At 41.3% G+C, this 21,391-nt stretch overlaps 1 protein-coding gene across 1 annotated transcript in view; it reads right to left on the bottom strand.

Moving 5' to 3' along the window:
• Positions 1-16,118, bottom strand: part of wscd2 (WSC domain containing 2) — a 105,127-nt gene extending 89,009 nt beyond the window's left edge. The window contains exon 1 of the mRNA XM_051921321.1: positions 15,096-16,118. The gene's annotated coding sequence lies outside the window, so the exon portion shown is untranslated. The remainder of the gene's footprint in view (positions 1-15,095) is intronic.
• Positions 16,119-21,391: the final 5,273 nt, after the last annotated feature.

Raw genomic sequence — 21,391 nt, 5'->3', positions numbered from 1 at the left:
GGGTCACGGGTTGTGCTGAAACCTATCCCAGCTAGCATAGGGCCCAAGCCAGGAATACTTCACTGGACATGGTGCCGGTACATTGTAGGGCAAACACACACACACAACCACACACTGGGGCCAATTTATTTTCTCCAGTGCACGTAATCTGCATGTCTTTTGACCATGGGAGGAAACCCATGCAGACATACAGAGAACATGCAAACTCCATGTGAACCCAGGTCTCCTTATTGCAAAGCAGCAGCACTACCACTGTGCCACCCTCATATATAAAGTTACAAAGGGAACTGAAGGTGCCAAAAAGGAGAGAAATTTTTTTAAGAAGTAGGCTTTGAGAGGGAGTTGAAAACCAATTGTCGGAGCGTTAAACTAAGTCCAACTCTGTCTGCCTAAAGATCTGTTAACTAAACAACTAGAAATTATTTAATTCTTTGTTCTGAAAATATCCAGAAAATATGGATGCCATCAGCAAACACATGACTGGCAATGAGCATCATTACCACCAAGAATGCAACCGTGAATGTAAGACAGAACTGACAATGACACTAGGATTACATCACAAATTAAATAAAAAAAAAATAATAACCATGTCAGTTATTTATTCCAGATAATATATAACCTGCAAAAACCAACCCAAAAAATGTGAAATTAAGATTCAAAGCATGCCGATGATAATCGTGCTCTTGGGTTACTGAACGTTCCCTTCTGCTCAAATTGCTAAGTTTGCTATACAAATGCTGTTAGGCCTATGATTCAATTGTAGAAGCACTGTGGTGTTAGAAGCGGAAAGTGTTAGCTGCAGTAATGGTGTGGCTCCTGCAAAGAATGCTCAGGCTTGGCTGCTTAAATAATTTATGGCAGGGCTACAGTTCAGTTCTGAGGGTCATGATTTAATTCTAGGAGTGGGGCACAAAACAGTGATCAGTAGCTTCTAAACATGGTGCAAGATGTGGTATGCTTCTCACAAAAGTAAGTGGGAAAGAATGTAACATTGTTAAATGTGCAAGTCTTTTATGGTGTGATGAAGATGACAGTAATACCCAAGATGTAGACTCCCCTCTTCTGTGTTATGATTTTTTCACTTTGAGGTTTTTTTTTCCTCTTAAAAAATATATTTTTAGAACAAAACTATACATGGGAATATGGGTTACTTTTTCTCTAAAACTTTTCTGTGTGTTTTCCTCGTCTTATAATATTTCCTGAATATAATGATTAATTCATTCATGGTGCTGCAATGTTATTTTTTTTTTGCATTTGGATGTTACCAAATAATTCCCATTACCAACACACTGCTTCCGATTTCCGTAGAACACTGTTTCAGACATCACCGCACCTTGTGTCATCAACATGACCCTTGAAATCTGGCACAAACATTCACTCCATATCCGTGATAATGGGTAAAATTGCTGTCAAAATTAAGAGTGCATTTCCTTCTCCAATTTCTGGCTTCCAATCTTTCTGTTTCTCTATGACTTCTTTCCTCTCATTTCTGGTTTTGACCACGTTTCATCTCCTGGTCCTCTTCTCACCCTCAGGCAGAATAGTCTGTTTAGGAAACTTCTGTCTGGTGTTAGGTCCTGGACTAGGGACTAATGTTGAGCCAAATCACCTTTATAATATGAACACAATGAAACTGGAAAATCTTACAAAATTTCACCTCTAGTGATGTAAAGCCATGGCCAGTAGCTACCCTTGACAAGGAAAAGACACTAGAGGACAAAAGTAGAAGGGACCAGCAACTCAGAGTCAGTGCATCAGTATTGATGAGGAAAAAAATCAACAGACTCTCAAGACAAGAGAAATAGGGAATGAAAAGGATTGAACCTTCTAGAACGATATAACGAGACTGCAGTGGGATGGCAAAAAACTTAATTGAAGAGAAATAAGATAAAACAAGAATAGTGAAGGGTGCTGCTGCAATAGTGATAATGAACAAGATGCCTTTTATGGAATACATTATTAAGGAGGGACCCAATACATTTTACTGATTTCTTGACCAGATCAAAGGATTTATAGCTGCATCTGTTTTGGTTTTAAGCCTAATTGTTTAGCTGGCATGTTGTATTTGAAACAACAAGAAGAAGGTTGCCTCACCAAGGAGCGTGTGGTTCCTGCATTGTATTTCTAGTGGCCAGAAAAGTTCCAGCTCCCACAAACAGGAATTGGGTTTAGACAGTTGAAAGAAGGATGGGTGGGAAACTATGGTCAAGACAATCAATTATATTCCTAGGTCATTCTATTGGTGTGAAATGGGGGGGGGGGGGGGGTGGCCCTTGTGGTATTGGACTGCATCTTCTGCCATTAATGGAGTTTAAAAAAATCTGCTGGACAGTCCACCCTTACTAATCCTCAGGACGTGGAAATTAGCTTAGTGGACAGAACCCGGTTCACAAACGGCACACTACTTTTGTTTTATGACTGCCAACACTCATCGTTTTCCCTGCCCTTCATCAGATTGGCACGAGCTGAGGCCAATCCTGGGTCATCCTGCTATTCTAAGCAGGTCTCTGCTAATCCTTTTCTTCTGATAGCTTAATCTTCATTAAAGGTATTAGCCTCAGGTCGTCTTCATAAGTCTGCCTCAGACCTTTGTTAGCATCACTCATTTCTCAGTTTGATTGCCCTAAGCCAGATGTGCCCACCCACATCATTCACTGCCTTACTTCTTGCAGAATTGAGAATTTTGAAGAGCATTATAACCTTGTCCAGACTGAAATTCTAAGTGCCCTCCAACTGCCCTGTAATGCTCTTGGCAAACTAGTGACTGACAGAATGTTAAGCCTCCCAAGTATCTTAAAAGAGGCCACCTGAATGTGACCGATTCATTACACATAATCCACCAGATCTGCTTATCTGTCTGAAGACTACAAAAAGGCAATCGCCCCTAGCGGGAATGGGCAAGGTGCCCACCTGTCCACTGAATGTCTCAAGGAGGAGGAGGAATGTGCCATTTGTTTTACTTGTGTTTCCAAATGGAAATGAGCAACTAAGCAGTCATATTAGTGTCCATCTTCTGGATTTCCATTAAGGCTTTGTGAAAACTTAAATTTAAACAGAAAATCAAGTGGAACTGGATAGGCTGACTTTGGTCAAACTTATTTTTGTATTACAGTAGCTGCTTGTTAAATGTCTTAAAGCAGAACTGAGAATCTGGTGGTTGATCATTTTAAAGTTACGTGTCATCTGAAGCAGCATGCAAATCACCCGTTCATCCATTTTTCAAACTTGCAACTTGTTGGAGATTATTCTTGTAGTATTGCGTGCAAAGTTGGAACCTAAGCTGCAAGCCTGAAAAAATCTATAAATGCAATGACATGAATCCATCCAACCCACGTATTTCAATGTATGGTATGGGGGGTGGTCAGAGCCCACCTGACAGTACTGATGACAAAGCAGGAAGAAGCCCTAAAGAGGGTGCGAGTCCATCACTGGACACACTGACACAAGCTAGTTAAACCTCTAACCTACATGTCTGTGAGGTTTTGGGTGAGTACAGTACCCAAAGGAAAACCTGTAGAGAGCAACACTGCCTAATGTGCCACTGTGTCATCTGTAAATAAACAAACCATATAAAAATAACAAGAGATGATAATTACTTGATGGTTGAGAAAGGAACCGCCTTTGAATTCTTTCAATGATGGTTCTTATTTAAAGTGTTTGTTTATAATGATAACTACTTCATTATCTCCAAGTATTCAGTGCTGAGCATACAGAAAATGTGGCCTTTGTGGGGTTCATAGGGACTTGTGGTGTATGACTACTCTCTAGAAGAATCAAGTGTCATTTGAAAATGAACAAATGAATGAAGTTGACATTTCAATACTCACTAAAGGAATAAAGTGAAATTGTGTCATTTTAAATATACGTATATAAAATGAGTGAGTGAAAGAATGAATGAATAAATGAAGGTAGCATTTTGATACTCTAAAAGAATAAAGTATACTGGTGTAATTAAAATTATAATTACAATGAATGTTTGTCATTTGTTTAATAATAATAATAATTCATTACATTTATATAGCGCTTTTCTCAGTACTCAAAGCGCTATCCACACAGGAAGGAACCGGGAAGCGAACCCACAATCTTCCACAGTCTCCTTACTGCAAAGCAGAAGCACTACCACTGCACCACCTGTGAGGATTATAACATATGGGTTATAGAAGATTGATATATGCATGTATACGCAGACACTGGACAATACTTTTAAATGGCCTTGTGCCAGACTACATCAGTGATCTTCTCCATCGCTATGCACCTCTTCACCCACTAAGGTCCTCTGATTCTGGTAATCTTGTTGTGCCCCACACTAACCTGCACACTATGGGTGACAGGGTCTTCAGCTGTGTAGTGCCCAGACTTTAGAATGACCTCCCTAAATTAATTAGATCAGCTGACTCAATTCATTCATTTAAAAAACAACTTAAAACTCATCTGTTCAGAAAAGCATTTAAGTTAACATTCTGCCACTTCTTTTAGTTTTACCTCTCTGTCGAAATGCTCAGGATAATTTGTGTGTGCGTGTGCTACAGTCATATGAAAAGTTTGGGAAACCCTCTCAGCCTGCATAATAATTTACTCTCCTTTCAACAAAAAAGATAACAGTGGTATGTCTTTCATTTCCTAGGAACATCTGAGTACTGGGGTGTTTCCCGAACAAAGATTTTTAGTGAAGCAGTATTTTGTTGTGTGAAATTTAATCAAATGTGAAAAACTGGCTGTGCAAAAATTTGGGTACCCTTGTAATTTTGCTGATTTGAATGCATGTAACTGCTCAATACTGATTACTTGCAACACCAAATTGTTTGGATCAGTTTGTGAAGCCTTGAACTTCATAGACATGTGTGTCCAATCACGAGAAAAGGTATTTAAGGTGGTCAATTGCAAGTTGTAGTTGAATAAATCATAATTGTGTGATTACATTAAAATGAAAATTAAGTGTAACTGCAATTAAAATTAAATAGAATAAGTGGGTGAAAGTGTGAATGAATGAATGTCATTTCAATACTCTCTAGAGGAATAAAGTATGATTAGAAAGAGTGAGTGAGTGAGTGAGTGAGTGAGTCAGTGAGTGAGTGAGTGAGTGAGTGAGTGAGTGAGTGAGTGAGTGAGTGAGTGAGTGAGTGAGTGAGTGAGTGAGTGAGTGAGTGAGTGAGTGAGTGAGTGAGGGCAGCATTTAGATACTCTCTGGAGGAAGAAATATTTGAGCAACTAAAATTATAATTTGAGTGAGTGAGTGAGTGAATGCAGCACATCACTTCTATGTAGAGGAATCTGTGTAGTTAAACTTGTAATGAAATCAGTGAGTAAAAGAATGAATGAATTAATGAATGAAGGTTGGACTACCTTACTGTCTGAAACACGGGTGTCAAACTCCGGTTCTGGAGGGCCACAGTGGCTGCATTTTTTCATTCTAACCATCTTCTTCATTAGTGACAAGTTTTTGCTGCTAATTAATGTCTTTTGCCTTAGTTTTAATTAACTTGACTCAGGCCCCTTAGTTGTCTCTTTTTCCTTAATTAGCAGCCAAATAATAATGAGAGACAAATCAAGCTGCCACATGACCAGCTCACCTGTGTCCATCACACAGTATTTGAAAATAAAGAAAGGTTGATCTCTCAGGTCACTAAAACATTTTGATGGTGTTCTTAGAAATAAACAGAAAAATCAATAGTTTTGGAAATGTCTGCTGTGGCAGAATGAGAGCAGCAACAAGCCATGGAATTAAATAAAGGGTTTAATTAACAGCAAGAATTGGCTTCTCATTAAGAGATTGGTTGAAGTGAAATTGGTTGGGGTTTAAAATCCCAGTTTAGCTGGTCATCTGTTGGCTCATTTCACATCTCATTTCTGTTTGGCTGTCATTAAATGAAGAAAGGAATACATTCAGAGGACTGAATCCTTAAAAACAGGGTTATTAAAATGAATGGGAAAGGAGTTAATTAGCAGTAATAACTGGTCACTGATTAGGAAAAGGGTTAGAATGGAATCCTGCAGCCACTGTGGCCCTTCAGGCGCAGAGTTCGACACCCTTGTTCTAGAAGAATAAAGTGTAATTATTTCATTAAAATGAGAAATACAATGAGTGAGTGAGTGCATGAAGGCGGCATTGACTACTCTCTAGAGGAATCAAGTGTAATTGTGTAATTAAAATATATCCAATGAGTGAGTAAAAATTCAGTAAGTTCACTAAATAAACAGAAAATGTTGGCTTAGGTTGGTTGATGTCGATGTTTGTGCGCAGTTTCTGTCTGGGAGGTGACTGCTCTTCTTCAAATTGGTAATAGTTGTTGTCGAAGGCCCTCAACCATTTTTTTTTTTTGACACTCTTTGCCATACTTTCATTGTTGTCCAAATTCCCAGCCAGATACTCACCATGTTGATCAGTCAGCCATTTATTTGTATTTTTTGAGGCTTTTCTGTCCATCATGCCAACAAGCAATTAACCATGTGGCTGTGTAGTCTGCTCAGCATTGCCCTCTGCTTCAGTCCACCTCTTAAACTACATTTTTCCATTGAAGACTTGAAATGAATAGTAAACCCAACCTGAATATGTAATGCTTTTAATTACAGAGCTCAGGAATAACTCGAGCCATCAAGCCTGAGAGGAGACCATTAAATGCTCATGAAGAACATTTGTCATTCACTTGGGTTTGTTTAATTTTTCAAGCTGTTCCTGTGGCCCCAGAGGGCTGGGTGGTGGAAACTTGGCACAGTTTGCTGCTTATCCGTCAGTGATGCATTGCAGAAGTTTATACAGCTGGAGTTGCTCAGACAGATTAATGCAGTGTGCCACTGACACTACCATGTCTCTAAGTGCCAACATAAGTGTATTGGCACATGAAACTTTTTATTTCATATAGAACCTTTACAGGTAATAACATGACTTATTCATACACCTGCTTAGCCTTCAGCTGTAAATCCTTCTACTATACAGTTCAACACTTTAGCCACTGCCTAACTTTGCCACACAAGAGAGGTGAATCCAATAAGAGTCTCGGTGCTTAGCTCCAGAGCTCCACTCTGTTGAGGGAGCTGTCACTTTTCCTTATACACCAGTGATGATATATGATATTCCCAGTTATGTTATGGTTAAGGTTGGGGGAAGGGACTCAAATAATGACGACTGTTGAGTAAACCATGTAACATAAACCTGAAATCCAATTGCTGTTCAGCTGAACTCCTAAATCACAAAGGTCCAGAGGTCTGCAGCTAGACCCATCTTGGTGAAGCCGACCATCCAGTAGAACTAAATGTGGGGACTCCTAGTTAGGACAGAGTGGAAGTGCATCTTAGACAGACATTGGGAAGCAGTTTTCATTTAAAATATTGTGGCAATGCATGGCAATCTTTTTTTCAGGTGGTTGAAATGTACACTTCAAGAACTTTTAAGAGCCATCTTAACATATCCACGTGTGTTGTGGCCAAGGAGGACATAGGCTCATGCGTAAAAGGACAAAGGAGTAAAAGGGCCAGGAGAAGGAGAGAGTTAAGGCATTGAGAAGAAAGCATGCTCAAAAAATGAATGTATATTTGTAATCTAGGTCAAAAATACTAAACTGCTAACCTTAACCCTAGCTACAAGCTACTTCCCTAAATATTCTGATTGTGTACTTTGGCATTTGTTGTTTTATTTACATACAGAAACGTAGACACTAATTATAGTATACCACGATTTTTCAAACTGATGTTGTTGTGGCTTTAGATGCCACAATGAAGAGAATCATGTGACTGGCATCCTCATGTTACAAAGACAAACTATATAGTATCACCTTTGCAAAAATAACACAAAATGATTGTGCCTGGACTAATCCAAACTAGAGTTTTGAAAATCATAAATAATATCCTAAACAGTCAAAATGATGTGACAGGAAAATAAAAATGGTTCATGTGAACTCCTCCAAATCAGTTCTTGAAGCTCCTATCTTTATTTGACAGCCAGTTGTTCAAATACCTCCTCCAGGGGTGTTTAAAAGTAGCCAGGCTTTCAGGCTCAACTCCATGTCCTGGCAGTTGAAGATTCTCCGGGTCTTTTGAGTGAAGAAGGGCTTTCTCAAGAAGGGTCTAACTGTAGACCTCTGGAGCTCTGCAATTCAGTAGCTCTGCTGGAAAGCCAATCCGGTTTCATGTTTATGTCACATGATTTAAACATCAGAGGGTTTGGTAGTCCACTATATGACACATCATCTCGACAGTTGCCATTACTTATCAGTAAGGTAACCATCCCATAACCCTGATCTTAACAGTAGGGCAAGTGTCTTTTATGAGAACAAAGTGTGAGGTGAGCCTTGAAATGGGCGCGTTGAGAAGGATGGAAATGACTTGGCACACCACCAACGCACAATGCAAAGCCCACTAAACGTCATTGAATTTGCGCAGTTTTAATTGGCTCCTCGCTCAGAGCAAGACTCTGTTGGCTTATTTGTTTCTGCCTGCACTTCCCCTTGGTTTCCACTTGGTGGCCTCAACTACCTAACTTACAGCTCGAATGAACACATTTCTGCCCGTAAGGAGCGACCTTTCATTAGGAAGGCCCTGACCCTGTTCAGCAATTGTCTTAAGTTGTTGCTAGGCAGAAGCTGCCACTGCACACTCACGACATGTTAGCTTATGACATACAATGCAGTGCGTCACTTCAGTTATTCATTCCTTATCTGAAAACATGTATTTCAATGCGGGCTTCTGGCCAATCAGAGCCTATTAGAACCAGAAGGAACAGGTGCAAGCATGAGATACCAGTGAACAAATACTTGGAATGATCCTAGCAATTAAAACAATTATTGGGTACAAGCAGAATATACCTGTCTAGTCCTTTAAAAAGCTTTAAAAAAACATTTATGAAACCTGTGAACTCCTTATTACACAATGCGCTCGGCTGTGGACAGGTTCTGGTTTCCCCAAATATTTGTGGAGTAAGACATTTCCAAATTTCTGTTGATTAAAATTCAGTGTGGCCCAAATGCTTCTAAACCTGGTCAGTAACCCATTGCCCAGAGGTATCAAGGCCAGGAGATTTTATCACCAAAGGTAATCCTACGGTGGGGCTAGCCTCTGCTGAGCACTGCACATTTAAATAAATCAGCCACCCAACCCCATATTAGCCAGCAATGGAAACATCTACATTTGCTCTTGTTACTGCCTCTCGGCTCTGGCTTCCAAAACACACTGCAGCAGATTGGTCTCCTTGTGATGTGGGATGAAAAAGCTGCTAGATCAAATTACTGCCATTGATCTCTTAGCATAAAATGTCCCATCAAGCTGACGAGGCCCAACTCGCCAACCCAGCTACTCCAGAGTTCACCTCAGGACAATTCATCAGGGCCTTGCAAAGCGCAATGATCCATTCTGAGAACATCAGAGGGAACGATTAAACCTTATTTGATTAGCCGTCCATGTCTATGGCTCCTCTTTAATCAATAATTTCATTTTTTTTTTTGTTGAGGTCATAGGAGCACATTTCAAATATGCTGGTCAACATTTTTCAGTTGCTAAGGAAACGCTTGCTCATGTTCAGAGACTATAGACCCTGACAATCAGCCAACAGTGAATTGCTTATTGGCCAAAGTGCAAATTTTGAATTAAGGCTTGGTATTTTGGGCAAGCTAATAGACTTAAATAATGATCACTTTGTGTCAAAGAGACTCCAGAGCTATGGGAGATCCCAGATTTTAAAATATGACTATGCTGCTTGAATGGTGTGACATGGTGACCATGCAGTGATGTCCAGCATTGAGTTTGGTGAAATGCCTAGTAAAATATAAAAATACTGGCACTTGACTGGCATCCAGTATTACTGGCGAGATGGCATGTACACCTGTACACAGAAAGAGATGCCAGTGCTGCACTGGGCATATACTAAAATCCACTGAGTACCACAAGTGCAGTTACACAATGACAAGACTGTGAACAGAGATGCAAAAGGAAAGGATGAAAGGGATAATCGATTGAATGTGTCAGCCTTTAGTGAACAAGATGTTGTGCTGCTGTAACATCCCCAGGCTCAGAATGATGCAAGGAGACCAAAAAGTTCAGTGCGCTTGTTTGGTTTTTAGAACTTTGGCTGTTAAAAATGTGTACAGCTGTAATGAGCAATGCAAAACTGTTTTGCTGGCAAGGTACGTCCTGTGTTTGTTCTTTGTTAGGCAGCAACAAACTTCGCACATAAACGCACTTACTTTCTAACTGCCCATGAAACCGTGAGAAGACCTCACCTAAATCGTGTGAGCCCTCAGTTCTGAACAGTGCCTCACAGCCAGCTGCAGTCTAAAACACAAATATTTATTTTGTAATGCTGGACCATAGTGAATTGTTACATTGACGATTTGGCTGGTTAATTAAACTCGCAAACATTCGACTTAACTGAATTAAAGAAGTTGGTAAGCCTTTCGAATTTGACACAGTTGCGTTATAAAATATCATTCTCAAACCCGCTGAATTGAACTAAACGAGACTCAAAAGCACAGCCCATTCTTGGATCCAACGAAGTTTATTATTTCATATCTCGATTATTTTGTAGATTTGTAGACTGGAAAACCCATCACTAGAGAACTTGCAGCAGTTTGACCAATCACCATTCATGTTAGCATCCTGTGGATCACGACCAGTTTGATCATTTGGAATGTGCACTTTACTGTTACATCACATTAGAGGCCGCCACCACCAGGCTAACTTGCTCGTCCAAGTCATGCAATCGTCGTCACTGTGCGAAGCAGCTGTCAGCGACATCAGTCGGCTTTTCCTGTGTTGAGATCTGTCGATTGGCCTTGCCTTGCTGACTCCCCCACGTCCCGACTCTTTACAACTGGTCAACTACTTCCTGAATCCCCATAATAAACGAAATATGAATGGAGTAATTGATCACCCCAGACGTTCACAAACAGGACACAGTTCTCTCACAAAGGTCCAAAGTACAGTATTTTCTTCACGGGCGCAACTAGTAACTCCAGTGAAAAATCGGATTGATTGACGCTTTATTTCTGTACACCACGAGAACAATTGATGAGCAGTGCATTCTAGAAAGAAAGACCCCACGCCGACTATACAGCACTGCCCACGGAGTACAGACCTGCGCTGTCAGATGATCAGAGATGCGCTGATGAGTTCATGCCTTAAAGGACCAATAGTCTGCGCGGCCATTACTGACAAACTGATAGCCTTTCAGCCATCGGTGGGTTTACGACCGAATGTCTTTAAATCGGAATTCAACATGTATGGCAGTCGTGGAAGATGAAGCTATTCTGTGTCCATAGGTCCAGTCAACCCCGAACTCGAAGTGATTTAAACGAGTTAGGTAATGGATAAAGGATTATAACTTTATTTAATTAATCCAAACCCAAATCCTCCGCTGACCCTGACCATACAATTTTGGAGAACATAGCAGTCATTTAGATTATTAAAATGACAACATTAGTGATGTTTTTATTCTTTAGTCAAAATCCTATACTGAAGAAAAGACTCGAATACCTAAAAGGTGTAAGAAGGACCGAGTGTGTAGAAAATGAAGCCACGCGACCTTAACAAGTACACGTCTGGCCAGCTGGTAGCAATCTTGTTGAATTTACATTCCGTGTTGCCCAGCGACATTTAAAAAAAAAAAAAACATAACAGTAATTCGTTGACAATAATAACCTTATACCTATAAGTGAAACAAGTATGATGCCGAAAGTGAAGTACTGCAATTGAAGTGCGAGAACATAGCTACTGCACGGAGCTAACGTGCATGGGTTAGCGCCTAACATACGAGGCGTTTGTTCAAAACGTGTACAGGGACAGACGTGTCCTGGGTAGTGTGATCCGCTTGTGGTCACAAGGTACGCCGTCTTCCTCTTGGAGGGGCTCCATCTCCCCAGGCATCTCCATCTTCACGTAGAGGCTAACTTAGCACTCACGCCCTCTCAAACTGTGCACGCAATCTGAGTATCTGTCTCGTAGCCACTTGAAAATCGAAGTCAAATTTTATTAAGAAACCATTATAACCACACTAATATTCCATGAAGTATTTATAAAGTAGAGTTGTCCTTCGCATACCCAAAAAGCGCTTACATTTCGTTAATTCATTCAACTCTGTTATTTGATACATATCTTTTCAAACCGGCTTAAACTGAGTTTAGCTTCGCAGGGGGCTTAAATGTGCCGTCCTGAAGTGGTCACAGGTCCTTTATAGTGACCACACGAGCAACACCGGCAGTTTAGAATTGACAGTCAACCTTAACAACACGTCACTGTGGACGTGGGAGGAAACACCACTGATGCTTGGGAGAACGTGTAGAGTACACGCACATGGGCCAGGCGCGGGTCAGTTAAGCAGTCTTCTTGTTTCAAATCAATGATTTTTCCCCTCGGCACAGAGCCTGGAAGCCCAGTGTGCGAGGTTAATTTTAACGGACTTCTAAAACAACAACTGGAAATAGCGTCGATGTTTTGTCAGTTACAGCTTCTCAATTTTTGGTGTCTCTCGTTCTTTCGAGTTCGTTCCGTTGATGCTGATTATAAAAATCAAATATTAAGTACAAAGCCAAGTGGAAAAAGTGACCGGAGATCCATTTTTAAAATTATTCTTCTTCTTGGGGACTTTCCGTTCTGCAATTCATGGCCACGTAGTGCATGCTTTGAATAAGACTAGTCGCAGAAGATGGAATGCAGGTGAAACTTGAATGATTTTATTATGCTCGATTACTTCTCAAATCATATATCACGGGGTTCAGAGTCAAAGTTTTAGGTTTAATGATGCACCATAACATAAGTTAAGACTGATTACGTTTGTGTTTTAAAGATGATTGTCACTAATTATTTCAAGTTCCTCTGCTCTCCTTTCCCATTTGTTTACTTGGAATGATAGCGCGGACTGTAAAAGGCGATATATACACTTGAGACTGAATTGATGAACTTATTCCAGCCATCTAACTCTCCCCGTATAGTCAAATTCAGTGCAAAAGGTTCATTCGCATCGCATTTCGGGGGCTGTGCTGGAAGTCTCTTTGTGATAGAGTTCAAAATATTGAAAGATACCGTTTAAAGAATTAATTTCTGTCTTCAGTACACAATTATTTATTAGATGTATAGATATTACAGAAATATATGAATGCGCATGTGATTGTTAAAATCAAGAATTCTCCGATTTTGCTGCAAACAGCAACAAAACGTTCTTTCCGTCCATATACATTTCTTAAGTTTTGGGAGAAAGTCTGGGCGCGGTCCTGCAGGAGGCGCCGTTGAAATTGAGGTCTGTCAGACGGCCGACTGAAGCGCACGGAGACACAGTGGTTAGTCCTGCTGACTTTTGGATCTGCCGTCCAGCGGCCGGCTGCTGCCGAAGTGGGTTTGCACAGTGTCCCCGTGTCTGCGTCAGTCCAAATGGGGATTCTGACGGGAGGTGTGTCGGGGCGTGGGCTGGTTTTCATCGGTTATCAATTTTATTATACCATTAACATAACAGACATATTAATATACAGTCTATAATAGTCTATAACAGTCTCTTAAATAATTACACTTGTGTCATTTTCTTTTTACTTTACACAAGGTGTCAGTGTACTGTACATTTTTTATTTGTTCACTGTTCAATAAAGTAATATTTGGGAGAGGGGAACGGAAACAAAATATGTCACTTTACTGTTGACAGGACATTAAGACTCGACCACCTTGGGTTCACAGCTTCTGCCAAATCTTTGTTATATAGCGCCCAACTTAACTGGTTTACAAATTGCGCATTTGTGTGCCTCTGGTCAATCATTCACGTATAATCCCTCAATAATTCCTCTATCACAAGACTTGTACTTCTCACAGTTACACCGGGGCGATTTAAAGCAGCCACTTTATGGAAGGCAGACGTCTTTAAAATGTGGGAGGAAAGGGAATGACTGAATCAGCGGAAAAGAGTAGCATTTCGGTAAAAAGTGGGGACTGCGTTCGCTCCTTTGACAATTACTGTGTCACCGTGAGTACAGGTTAATTAAATCAGAGAGGTGCTTTATTTATGTGCCAGGGTTTTTAATTTGCCACAGCCTGATGAAATATCCTTGTATCACCTAAAGTGTCGGGCAGACAGAGTGTGAACAGACAGTCAGTGGAAATTAACAAGCTCGTCTTCAACAGCCATTGCGTCTCTCTCACTCGGTGGAACACATGCACTCATTAGATGGGGCCTCAGAACAAGGACCTCCACCGACACCTACGAATCACACAGGATTGGGTGGGTGGGCAGGAACGCGGCCGCCATGGAGAAGCCAAATATTTCCTCGATTCTAAATGACTGGTGCTGCTCCTGATGATAATGATGATGATGATGATGATGACACGCCAAGTGCTTCTGTGCCCTTTACACTGCAGAGCGCAATGAAGTCTCCAGCGCTTTTAATAATTATAATAATATTGATCCAGTAGGAAGCGAGGCAACGGCGTGCACGTGTCGCGCTCCATCTGTCAGAAAGCCGCCTCTTGTCGGTCGGATAAGAAAGCAATAATGTCACTAATGCATTATAATTCTATTGTGCCAGACTTCATACTAAAGATAACGACATTCAATATCCTCGTTGTACAGAAGCACTGCCGCCAACAATAAAAATAAGATGAAATTTTCTATTTTTGGTTTGCACCTATTAATAGATAAATTCCTGTTGATGTCTCTAATGGAGAGAAAGCTTGGAACATTTTAGTTATATAGTTAGAGAGGCACTATATAATAGGTCGACAGAGATGTTAGTTACTCCATACCTATATATAGTACAGTACTTTGACTTTAACTACCTCTCAATACAGAGGTTTCTGATGGTAAGGATGATGCCCGTGACATTCCCACTGCTGCTATTTCGCGATCCCGGTGCCCACGTGTCTGCAACATTGCCACTGCGAGCCTTGGTAGCCCAAGTGACGGCGGCGGTGGCCCTGCACGGACCCGCCAGTCGATCTGGCCACACTTAGGCGGGTTTAACCACTGCGGTATAGTGATGACTCCCCCAATGCCTCGTGTGTGCACTTGCATGGACCAGCACTTGCACCACACGCTCCGCAGGCGGGGTGGGCAGAAGTATGGAGACACATTGGTCACTCGCCCGACTCGTCGCGGCACACTTACACTCAGCCTCAAGTTCCATTGTGCTCACCTGAGAGGTGGGGGTGGTGACAAGCGCAGGTGCTCCCCAGCTTGGAGCCCCCAGACAGATGCCGAGGGGCTGCCTCCCACCTCACGCGCCGGTGTGCATTTCGTCGCGTGCTAAGCTGCTGGAGAAGGAGGGCAACGCAGAGATCTTCTCTTTGGCAGCCGGCATTCTTCTCTTCTTTCTAGTGATAGACTTGCTTTATTTAGGTCCAATCTGGAAGTCTCCTTCACGAAAAGAAGATTCGCCAGTTGGAGTGGTTATTCCTTCCTCGGATCCCCATTCCCATCCTTTCCACGTTAAATGTTGCTCCTCTTCCATTCGTCTTCTTCAGTTTTCGAAATGAGACAGAAAAGAAGGAAGAGGAAAAAAAACTACAAAGATGACCCTGTCTTCTTTATGATACGATCCGCTGTATTTGAAGATTTTAGCTGCGGGGGATTGCAGAGAGGCTCCCAATCAATAAGAAGAAGCAAAGGGAAAAGAACAGAATATGTGGAAAATCCGTGGAGTACAAAATGTCCTTTTTATTTTCCCTTCTGTCCCAGCAGGTGCTGAGTGTACGAAAAAAAAAATCGCCCAGTGGTCAGATGTGTCAGCTCGTGCAGCCCGCTGATGTGCGGTGTCTGAGCCCAAAAAAAGCTGCGGCTCGCTCGCTCGCTCCGTCTCAGCGCGGCTGACTGATGGACCCGCAGCGAGCTCTCTGTACGGCGGCGGATCGGGGCTCGTCGCACACGAGCCTACAGCACTGCCTACAGTATTTAAAGGGACACAGCATGCGCTCAGCCGAGGGTGTGCTGGGGAGGGTGGGGGCGGGCATGTCTATATGAAGAACAGGCTGCCTACAGCTTTTAAAGGAGCATGGCGTGTACTCAAGCTTGGGTACACAGCTGTGCTGAAAGCGCCTGTCGGCTGAAGTGGAAGTGCGGGCACGCGCATCCTCCGTTATCCATGGATACAGCACTGGCCACACGGCTCATCACGTGCGCAGTCTACGTGTGTGTGCGTGTGCGTGTTTGGATTGAGACGTGTTAGTCTGTTCACACTGGCCGTCATGTGTCCAGCTGAAGTTGGAGTAGATGAGAGTTCTGAGGCTTAATTGCTTTCAGGGCAGAACACTCAGTCTAAGCCTACCTAAAGCGAGAACATGCTAGGTAACAATCTGCAAATTATAAAACACATTACTGGGATGATATAAAGCAATGCAAAGTGACAGTAACATATTCAACAGTCTTACTATTTAAATGACCATGCATGATTATTAATATCATTTTTAATAAAATGGTTATAGACTAGTTTTGCAATGGATATCTAAACCGAAGTGTGTGGATACTGCACTTTACTTATGGGTTCTGACCACAGTGCCCATACTATATTGTTGTGTGCGTATGATGGCATATACTGTAATATGATAGGTCATCATGTGTTCAACCAATCTGTGAGTGCCTGGGGGCATCCCATGACTAGACTTTATGTGCCTGCGGGTTCAGACATTTTCAGAGTACCTCATCCATGTTCAATAATATTTTAACATAATAATAAATAATTAATTACATTTACAGTTGTGCTTGAAAGTTTGTGAACCCTTTAGAATTTTCTATATTTCTGCATAAATATGACCTAAAACATCATCAGATTTTCACTCAAGTCCTAAAAGTAGATAAAGAGAAACCAGTTAAACAAATGAGACAAAAATATTATACTTGGTCATTTATTTATTAAGGAAAATGATAGAATATTACATATTTGTGAGTGGCAAAAGTATGTGAACCTTTGCTTTCAGTATCTGGTGTGACCCCCCTTTGCAGCAATAACGGCATCTAAACGTTTCCGGTAACTGTTGATCAGTCCTGCACACCGGCTTGGAGGAATTTTAGCCCATTCCTCTGTACAGAACAGCTTCAACTCTGGGATGTTGGTGGGTTTCCTCACATTAACTGTTCGCTTGAGGTTCTTCCACAACATTTCGATTGAATGAAGATCAGGACTTTGACTTGGCCATTCCAAAACATTAACTTTATTCTTCTTTAACCATTCTTTGGTAGAACGACTTGTGTGCTTAGGGTCGTTGTCTTGCTGCATGACCCACCTTCTCTTGAGATTCAGTTCATGGACAGATGTCCTGACATTTTCCTTTAGAATTCTCTGATGTAATTCAGAATTCATTGTTCCATCAATGAAGACAAGCCATCCTGGCCCAGATGCAGCAAAAGAGGCCCAAAACATGATACTACCACCACCATGTTTCACAGATGGGATAAGGTTCATATGCTGGAATGCAGTGTTTTCCTTTCTCCAAACATAACGCTTTTCATTTAAACCGAAAGGTTCTATTTTGGTCTCATCCATTCACAAAACATTCTTCCAATAGCCTTCTGGTTTGTCCACATGATCTTTAGGAAACTGCAGATGAGCAGCAATGTTGTTTTTGGAGAGCAGTGGCTTTCTCCTTGCAACCCTGCTATGCACACCATTGTTGTTCAGTGTTCTCCTGATGGTGGACTCATGAACATGAGCATTAGCCAATGTGAGAGAGGCCTTCAGTTGCTTAGAAGTTACCCTGGTGTCCTTTGTGACCTCACCGACTATTACACGCCTTGCTCTTGGAGTGATCTTTGTTGGTCGACCACTCCTGGGGAGGGTAACAATGGTCTTGAATTTCCTCCATCTATACACAATCTGTCTGACTGTGGATTGGTGGAGTCCAAACTCTTTAGAGATGGTTTTGTAACCTTTTCCAGCCTGATGAGCATCAACAACTCTTTTTCTGAGGTCCTCAGAAATCACCTTTGTTCATGCCATGATACACTTCCACAAACATGTGTTGTGAAGAGCAGACTTTGATAGATCCCTGTTCTTTAAATAACACAGGGTGCCCACTCACACCTGATTGTCATCCCATTGATTGAAAACACCTGACTCAAATTTCACCTTCAAACTAACTGCTAATCCTAGCGGTTCACATACTTTTCCCACTCACAAATATGTAATATTCAATCATTTTCCTCAATAAATAAACGACCAAGTATAATATTTTTGTCTCATTTGTTTAACTGGTTTATCTTTATCTACTTTTAGGACTTGTGTGAAAATCTGATGATGTTTTAGGTCATATTTATGCAGAAATATAGAAAATTCTAAAGGGTTCACAAACTTTTAAGTTCAACTGTATATAACATTGGGGAGCCACTTCAACCACCAGCAATGTGTGGCATCCAATTGGGTGATGCAAAGCAGCCATTTTGCACCAGTAACTTCACCACACATTAATTGCTTTGTGGTGAAGGGGTGAGAGATGAAGTTAACCAATAAGGAACAGGGGATGACTAGGGTGCCAGAATGACTAGGCTGTAGTACTGTAGGCGATTTTGCCAGAACACTAGGGGAATATTCTAATGTTTTAGAAAGGTATCCAGGGCTCTTTTATAACCATAGAGAGTTAGGACCTCGGTTTTATGTCTGACCTGAAGGATGGCATCAATTCTTAAAGCGCACTGGCCCCATCACTGCACTGGGGCACTGGGACTCACACATAGACCACAGAGTAAGTTCCCCCTGCTGGCCTCGCCAACACCTCTTTCAGCATCACCCAAGCTTTCCTGGTTGGTCTCCCACCCAAGTACTGGTTTAGACCAGACATGCTTATCCTCAGGTGGATTAACATGTCACTGATTTAGTTTCATTTTGCCCAGACAGGACCATTGGTCCCAAAATTAAGTTATTATGGTGGCTCCAACAATAGTCTCCAGTCCATGTTTGAGGATGTATTTGCCATGAGAGAAATTATTATCTGGATATTTTGTTTTAAGTAAATACAACTAATGTAAAGCCATCTAAAAAAAAGCTTTTGGCAACTGTTTAGGTGGTTTGACAGGAACCTTGAGTCCATTTGACCCAGAGGCCATTATGAGGAAAGACGTGGATATGGACATCTTATCTTGTGATCAAGGCAGAAAACTACGCTCTCAGTCTTCAACATGTGCTCAAGCTATGTGGACACAGAACTAAACCTATGGATATAAACTGCATTGGCCACACCATTCATCATGTCTTGAAATGAAGTGTGCCTGTGTGTCCTACAACAACTGATGATACAGGCCACATCGAATCTTCGATTTATTATAGGGAGACGGGGCTGGCTGTTTTGTTTTCTTGACCTTTAACCCCTTGAGGTTTTTTGTCCCTTCATCTTGTCAGATAGAGTTTTATTTTTCCTGTACTTTCAGCCCGTCTCACCCTTGTATTTGTTATCAAAGTGGACTCTGATGTTTGCTGTTGTAACTATCAAAGACTTATAAATACTACATTCTTGTAGCTTGTTGCAACAAATATGCCTGGTGGCCACTAGGAGGCCTCAGTGTGCAAAGGAGAATGTTCTGATGTGCTCTTCTGGTTTACCTCAGCCACTTTACCTCTTCCTTATTAGAATACTAAACTATTCAAATATTTATGACGAGAACAGGCCATTCAGCCCAACAAGCTCATCCAGTCTATTCTCCCAGATTCTCCAAAATGATATCGTCGAGATATGAGGGTCCCTAAAGTCATAATGTCTACCACATTACTTGGTAATTTATTCAAAGTGTCTATTATTCTTTGCACGAAGAAAAATTTCTAACATTTGTTTAAAATCCGCCTTTAACAAGCTTTTTACTATGTCCCTGTGTTATTGAAGGTTTAAGGAGGTATAAGAAAGCACTGGCCCCAGATGAGTTGGCGCACCATCCCATTATATGACACATTTGCCACTTATTTAGTAAATGTCATAAATTTATTAGCCTTTTTTGGAAATTGACAAACCTTGCTGAAAAGTCAAATACATGTGACCTCATCTTTTATGGCAGAAATTTAATGTCTTCAGAATGCCAGTACCATCCAATCCATGCTTCCCCTACTTTATTGTCTCACTCGACTTTCACAGGTTAGGATTTCAGGTTTATGGAAGTCTGATTTAAACAATTTGTTCTCTAGCTTTACCCATCCATCCATTTTCTTAAGCTGTTTATTCCATTTGAGTGTCGCAAGCAGCTGGAGCCTCTCCAGGTAGCATGCAAGTGCAAGCTAGGTTCCAACCTTTGATAAGATGCCAACTTGGTTTTTCTTATGAATAAGTCACCCTGGAGTGTGGCAATGTGCTGCATGTTGATTAGCACATGAAAATTGCACGATAAGGATGCTATAAATGTGAATGCTACAAGCCTCCCTTCTACATGTTGAAAAGGTTCATCAGCAGCTCAGTAAAACACCATGTGGGTTTACAATGCTACTTCTAATGAGGCTGTGCAATGGTCTCTCTAGAAGTATCAGCTAATATAAATAAAATGTAGTTTTGTATTGTAATGCAGTCTTGTTTATCATGGCACTGGAGAGTGGTAAGGAGTCACATGCTGTTCAGATGTGCAAATTACTATTTCGCTGTACTTGGTACATGTGACAGTACTAGTAGTATTAATGTGACAAACCATGATATCACCAAATCTGCTTAATCTAATTTAGAACCTCAAGGAGCTTGTGCCCATGCCAATGGCATTGTGTAGAAAGCAGTAAACAAACCTGGACCGGGAGCCAGCTATTAGCGTTTGTTGCACTTGACTAGCTGATTATTTTCCAAGCTTATGTTTGCATTAGAAGGGTCTCGGAAGCCACAGCATTAGCACAATTTGGCAGCCAACTTTGGATGGGGTGCCCCTCCACTATGACCCGGTGCCAATGTAGAGTTAAACTGACCTACATATTTTCAGATTGTGGAAAGAAATCTAGAGGAAGTACAAGTGGCCATGGGCAGAAGATGTAAACTGCACATAAAATGTGTCCAGGCGGGGAGTATAACCCAGGCCCCCACAGCTATAAGGCCACTTTATCATTGTAGGCATTTCCCATAGTATATACCACCTTTTCTGGATCACCATAATTAACTAGTCCCTGTTGTAAGGTCCTGTTTATGCTCCTTTGAGAGATGAGAACCTACAGGCCCACAGTTTTTGATTTCATCTCCATTTCTGCGGATCTTCTGTTTTTAAGAAGGATTGCAGCCTGTCAGATTAAATCCTGGACCCTAGTGATTTAGTTACTGGAGGCTTATTGTCCTCTCTGTTAAAAAATGCTATTAATATTGGAGAAAAGCCAAGATTCACCTTTACAAAGACACAAAATGAAAGTTTGGTTAAAATAATTAAGACGATTTTCACTTTTCCAGACCTATTAGACTTTATTCTGCTTGCCTGTGGCTTTTTCATTGTGATTTCAGGAGGCCTCCTCATCACCTGTGTAGAAAAGACATTGGCATCTTGGATTACCCACTG

This window comes from Erpetoichthys calabaricus, chromosome 18 (genome assembly GCF_900747795.2).
Source record: "Erpetoichthys calabaricus chromosome 18, fErpCal1.3, whole genome shotgun sequence".
Taxonomy (NCBI): domain Eukaryota; kingdom Metazoa; phylum Chordata; class Cladistia; order Polypteriformes; family Polypteridae; genus Erpetoichthys; species Erpetoichthys calabaricus.
Note: the sequence above shows the minus strand (reverse complement) of the source record. Positions and strands in the feature narration are given on the sequence as shown.